This window comes from Toxorhynchites rutilus, chromosome 3, assembly GCF_029784135.1.
Source record: "Toxorhynchites rutilus septentrionalis strain SRP chromosome 3, ASM2978413v1, whole genome shotgun sequence".
In the NCBI taxonomy this organism is placed as follows: domain Eukaryota; kingdom Metazoa; phylum Arthropoda; class Insecta; order Diptera; family Culicidae; genus Toxorhynchites; species Toxorhynchites rutilus.
This window is the reverse complement of record NC_073746.1, coordinates 273,839,837-273,846,844: the sequence shown is the minus strand read 5'-3', so window position 1 is coordinate 273,846,844 and position 7,008 is coordinate 273,839,837. Positions and strand designations below refer to the sequence as shown.

The 7,008-nt window shown below is 41.8% G+C and overlaps 1 pseudogene; it reads left to right on the top strand.

The window, feature by feature from the left end:
• The first annotated feature begins 834 nt into the window (after positions 1 to 834).
• LOC129779221 (zinc finger protein 595-like) lies at positions 835 to 6,120 on the top strand (annotated as a pseudogene).
• The last annotated feature ends 888 nt before the right edge of the window (positions 6,121 to 7,008 follow it).

The window sequence follows — 7,008 nt, the reverse complement described above, 5'->3', positions numbered from 1 at the left end:
AAAAATTCTTTCGCGTCTCACAATTCACACTCTCTGCAGCTTTTGCGCTCCACAGCTATGCAGCTCTTCAATTCAACAGCTCAGCAGCTCAGCAGCTCAGCTGCTCATCAGCTCAACAGCTCAGCAGCTCATCAGCTCAACAGCTCATCAGCTCATCAGCTCAGCTGCTCATCAGCTCATCAGCTCAGCAGCTCATCAGCTCAACAGCTCAGCAGCTCATCAGCTCAACAGCTCATCAGCTCATCAGCTCTCCAGCTCCGTAATGAGCTGATGAGCTGCGTTGTTTTGATTGTGAGCCGATCCGAATCCGCTCACTATGATGAAGCGATTCGAATGAACAGTTCATGAGCGGATGGCACATCTCTAATGTAAACAAGCGGTGAAAAAGGAGACACTTTTCGACGAGTGATTTGTATGAAGTTCCACTGCCGTGCCTTTAGTCCAAACCAAGGCGTTATACTATAGGTGGACCGCAATGTCAAAATTGCTGTTCGGCCCAAGGCGCCCAGAAGTATATACTAAGTGTGTGATACACAATGAAAGAACGACCAATTTAACTATGTGTTCTCTCAAACATATGACACGTAGGGTGAACGCTTAGTTGTGACGTCATGACAGCGGCGTGAAAGACATCGACACCGCATAAACCTTTGCTTAGTAATTATTGGCCCTGGACTTCACTTTCATCATCAACGAGCACGAGGTAAGACGTTTCTCCGTTAGAATAGATACGCTGGGTGATTCCCAAAGAAAGATATATTTATGAAACACACACTAAGGTGGGCCAACTTGCTAAAACCACTCTTCAGCCATCTTGGAAGTCTACTGTGTTTTGTTTGTAAACAAAACACAATACGCTATTGCCGAAGCTCGCTCGTGATCAGTCTGTTTCTTTCACGCTACAAGCAAATAATTCCCCTTCTACTTTCTTCCGTGCTGTTTTCATATACCGCTCCCCTAACCAACTTAGTGACGAAACGGCCTCACCTAGTACCATAGACCCGTCTTGGTTCGGCCATTGCTCGTGAAAAAACAAATTTGTTTACAAAACAAATCATATCTTTTGGTGACAAATGCATTCGTTGGCAAAATAGCTGCTCGCACTTTACTGTAGGCAGGTAATTTTCTGGATTTTTTCGTATAACAATTTCTCGTAATTGCTTCTACTTTTTCAGATATCTACAATCAGCGGTCGAATTAAAAACAGTGCAGAAGGATGTTTTGAGTATATTTTACCTTCTAGCCGCGCAATCAATGCTTTTCTTTCCAAGCGAGCAGCGTTTTAATCGTACGTGGTTTTATTGAGCATTTAAAAAAGTGTTATTTTTTTTTGTTTTATCATCAGGGCAAAAGCATGAAATAGAATCGTACGTAGTACAAATTTATCGGCACAATCTGATCAAGGACGGAGGCATCATCAAACGGAAACTACGCGAGAAACTTTTCGAAGAGATAAAACTGCGCCGCAACACTCGTGTCAAAATGGACGAGTTGGGCTGGGTGTTGATGAACCACGATTTGATAACACGTAATGAGCCAAACCAACAGCATGCCAATGGTAATCGACCAAATAATTTTAAATTCAACATGGAGCGGTTGCGAAACCTACTGGAGCAGCACGAACAGAACAATCACGCTGGTGGGTCGGTTTGATATATTTGTTCCGCTAAAGAATGATTATATTTGTTGATTTTTCAGAGTTGACTTCCAAAAAGCAAAACAAATTCCTGCGTATGCTGGATGAATTTTACAAAACGACAAAGTTTTGAAGGAAATTAAAGAGATGGTAGTGGCGAATCGACTTCTATCGGAAATTCGTTATGTGACTACGGTGGAACGTATGCTGAAACATGCTGCTGCTTTGTATGCCGAGAGTATTTCCACACTGCCGATGAGTATACCAGTCATTTCCAAAAATTGCATGGTGAGAAATTTCTTATTGTTGCGGCGGTGGATCGATTTCAGACTAGTCAAAAGTTCAACGTTCTACATCACTACAATGTCCTTAATCCGGTGACAATATTCACGATTTGCAACGTATACCACACAGCCCTAATAAAAAAAAAAACAAGAAAAGACGGGTCTAATATTTTACAATACAGAACAAATCTACCACTTTCCACGAAAGTCGGAGAACCACTATATCGGTTCGACATGGAATGGCTAATACATATAAGGCAGAAAAAAGGTTTAACTTTGGAATTCAACATCCTATATTTCCTCGTACCATTAAGTTCATGGCCCATTTGATGTCGGTCATCGTAGCTGCTGCTATGGAAATAACGTGAGCATATACCTTGATTTTTCTGAGGTTTCCAATTCGATTGGCCACAGAAAATATTCCATTTATGAAGTCTATCTCCATCTCGGAGAAAAGTGTGGTAAACAATGTCCGGGTTATTTTTCGTTATGAGAACCTTGTTTCCACATCCTTTTACTGCACAATAATACGGCATCTGAAGTAAATAAAATATTCACAATATAATTTTGGCATGATAGAGAACCGCGAGATGAACGACTATCTGTGGAGGAGTTGGACAACAGATTTCTTAGACTTATAGCACTTTTATCACACCAACAAGCTCATCAAATCCTCACGGTCTCCCAAAAATATTGAATAATATATAATATAAATACCTTATTGCAGCTATATTACACTATTTTTCACGAATATATATTTGTTTATTTCTTCCTTCAGTTGTTTTCCTCAGCGAGTTGATATGAAACCATAACCACACACAAATCTACTGTGTTTTGTTTGTAAACAAAACACAATACGCTAGTGCCGAAGCTCGCTCCTGATCAGTCTGTCTCTTTCACGCTTCAAGGAAATAATTCCCCTTCTGCTTTCTTCCGTACTGTTTTCATATACCGCTCCCCTAACCAACTTAGTGACGAAACGGCCTCACCTAGTACCATAGACCCGTCTTGATATCCTCTTGGCCGGGGCCTGGCCATAACAACTGAGACTTAAGCAGATACAAACAAAAAGTGATAGTGTGGAGAATGCTGGCAAAAGAAAACATGCAGAAGAGAAACCGCCGGGATTGCTTCATCCCTGGCTGCACTTCACAGTTGGGGCAAGTTTTCTTCATGACCGCATACAAGTCGGACGGTCTCCAGCGTTGGTGGCGTGATACTATTTGGGGTCAGAATAGGAAAAGCCAGAGAATCCCCAAAAATAAGCGAGTCTGTGAAAAACATTTCGAAGAGAAGTACATTGACAGCAGCTATAAAATACCCCGTCTTTTCCCGGATGCCTGGCCGACGAAGGATATAGAGGAACCGAACCAGAATGAGATGGAACTGCGCGCCCAACAAAGCATTGACGGAAAAGCTGAGGTTGGTGACCGGGAACCAGATATTAATCCCAAAATCTATTGCCGACTGTGTGGTAATAGAGAAGAAGGGCCCATGGAGCTTCAGCTGCACGACATCAAAGATGGGAAAGGTTTTCTGCAATTATGTTTGGGTGAATATTTTTCGAGGTCAGATTTTCCCCAGGGGATTTGCAACAATTGTACAGAGTCGATAGAGTCATTTGTAGAGTTTTTGAAAAAATGTGAATCTACACAACATAAATTGGATGTTTTATTCAGCCGTGGCGAGGAGCTCCAGACAGATCCAGAAAATAAACTGCTGACGATGGAGGACATCAAACTGGAGATTCAAGACCAGGGTGAGAATCATGAAAACCCCCGTTTTGAAATGAACGATGAGCCGCATGCTGGATGTGCAGTTTACGAGTATATAAAAAGGGAAGAACTTATAATTGATGATAATGCGCTGCATAGCAATGAAGACTACATCTCCACAGAAAGTTATCAGATATCAAATGAGAGTTTCGAAAATTCTACCGGAATCAATTCGGATGATAAGCACCCTCTAGAAAAGATTCCCTCAAAAAACCAGGAAACAATCTCTGCGGCTAAATCAAAACCTAAAAAACCGCGGTCGGGATCGCGAGAAACTAGCCAGATTTGTCCGATTTGTGGGAAAATTTTCGTACACAAAAGTAATTTATCTTCACATATGAAAATTCATAGCGACAAGAAAGATTATGTTTGCGATCTTTGCGGGAAACAATTCTACATCAGGAAAGAGTTATACATGCACATTGAATCGTTCCACGAAAAGAAAACATTTGTGGAATTAAATGCGGTTGGAGGAAAGGGCTGCTGAGGCATATGAAGAATAAGCATTCCAATGAGATCACGCTGAAACACAAATGTACGTACTGCGACAAGGCATTTTACCTACCAAGTCAGCTACGATTGCATGTTATGAAACATACAGGCGATAGAATCACTTGCGATATTTGTGGAGCTGGTTACAGGTACGGTATTCTATCGTTACGTAGCACATGTTCTAGCTTTTTTCAATTTCAGATTCAACTATGCGTTGACGCAGCACAAAATACGAGAACACGGCATGGAGTTCAAAGGTGTTAAGTTGCACAAGAACAACCGACGACCTCGTCGGAAAGATAAGTCGAAACGGGCAGGTGTTGCGATTGTTTCCACAGAAGAAACGAATAATCGTTCATTTCATGTGTTAGGCTCCAATCAAGAACCGATTTTATCCTCCGAATCCTAACCAAATTAATTGTCGGGAGAAGTTTTTGGTTTTTGGTCTTTCAAAATGACGAAACTGAAATTTCTTCTTTTCTTTGTTAACGGAGATATTGAAATTTTCGGTTCATTTCGAGATGGAGCGTTAAGTGCGCTACACATAAAATGCCCCGTCATCGTAAAGTCAACGTGAAGGAATGAAACATCAAATATCATTTAAGGAAAATCATATGGTAGCATTCATTTACACCAGGGTTTCTCCAACTGATTTTGGGAGTCAACGAGGTCTAAAAATCGAGCCCTATTAATTGACACAAGTTCTCATTTGGTTTTACGTGAACCATCTTATTATAAGAATGACCAAAATTTTAGTAGAAAGTATTATTGTCGTAATTTGCATCAATAATTATGTTTTACGCTTGATATTCACTGAATATTATATTTATTCATTGTTAAGAAAATTATGTCAAATTTACTCACTTAACCAACCGCAATGTTTTTGAGTTGCTGAGTATTTTGTATAAATAAGATAAAAATAAAATTTTTCAAATAATTTGGCAGTAGGGGTCGATTGTGTCTCCTCATTCTGGTCCCATGGCCAAAATAGCTTGAGAATCCCTGATATACACCATCAACGGTAAACTTGACGGCGGCAAAATAAACCCAAAAGAATAGTTGACGAAACTGTAACGATGACGCTGTAGCTTGTAGCTTGTTATTGAACCATTGGCCGCCTCATAGCGTTGAGAGTTCAAAACACGACACTGTGTAACATTTACGCACCATCAGGGACAGCTCTGCGTGCCGAGAGAGAACGGTTCTTTAACGGCACGATCGCGTACTATCTCCGACACAACACCCAGCACGTTATACTCGCCGGAGACTTCAACTGTGTGCTTCGGCCGAACGATGCCACACGCTACAACACGAGTCCCGCCCTGCAAGCGACGGTACGGCAACTACAACTGCACGATGTATGGGTTAGATTATACCCCGACACCCCCGCACCAACGTATATTACACACAATGCAGCATCCAGGCTGGATCGTTTGTACGTCAGCAAAGGACTTTGCGAGCAGGTACGGAGTGCCGCTACACATGTATGTTGTTTTACCGACCATAAAGCTCTCACAGCGCGAATTTGTCTACCGCAGCTCGGCCGGGCGCAGGGTCGAGGCTTTTGGTGCTTACGCCCACATCTCCTTACACAGGAAGCCATAGATGAATTGAAAATCCGATGGCAATTCTGGACTCGCCAACGAGGGCAGTTTAACAGTTGAATAAACTGGTGGCTATCATGCGCGAAGCCAAAAATAGCCTCATTTTTCAAATGGAAGTCCCTGGAAGCATACAGCATGTTCCACGTTCACCACCAACGTTCAGATTGGCAGCTCAAACTCGCATACGAAAACTACTACCGAAATCCGGCAATGCTAACGACGATCAATCGGTTAAAAGCACAAATGTTTACGCATCAACAACAGTTCGCGCAGAATTTCATGCGTATAAATGACACACTAGTAAAGTAAAGTATCTCCACATTCCAGCTGGGGGAAAGACAGAAGAAAGTTTTCCGACGTTTTTCACTATACAGTGGGACAGTAGATGAAAATTTAATATCTTGCGAGTAATCGATTAGAGTTTGGTTGATATTACTTGATGGGAAGTGTGCGAAAACGATCATTTTCTTCACACTGTTTCGCAAAATTATTGATTTTCGGGCGAGGGGTGCGGGAGGGAGATGAAAGAAAAGAGCGCCATTGTGGCAGCCATTTGTGGCTAGCTTCCACCTTCACCCTGAGAGAAAATAAATTGATTTCGTGTGATGGAAATATTTCCGGAGTTTGTTTTCGTTCGATCGAGAGATAACAGATTCACTACCGCTTTCGCAAAGAATTCAAACTACTTGCAATTCGTCACTCGCACTGTGGAAGTTGAAGATAAATTGATTTTATTGATACATACAATACCATTACTATCGATTCTTTAAGACCAAAAACGACACTTATTGTTTCTCTTCCGATCCAAAATATATATTTTTATTGACGCTCATATGGTTAGCCTCGCGGGGCCGAGAGTTCAATATTTCGATAATTTCTGTCTTATTAATGTAACAGATTACTCGCGGTTGGCTCGAGGTTAGTATTACATCGTATTCATTTATTTGGGATGCTGCAGTCTCCAATGTTCTGTATGTGTGGCCTATCGGGGTGCAACTGACCATTAATCAGCGATCCCCTCAGTCTGTACCTCATATCGATCGTGGTGTGTCTCTCTTGACTCGAGGAATCCAGCGTAGAATGGTCACTGGCCGGTACAATCATCAGCTCGTGTGGAGTTGTCATGAGCGGTACAACCTTTGGCTCTTGTTGAATGATCAGTGGGCTGCACAACCTTCGGCCCGTGTATCTGTAAAGAGTTTGTGTATGTATTGCCG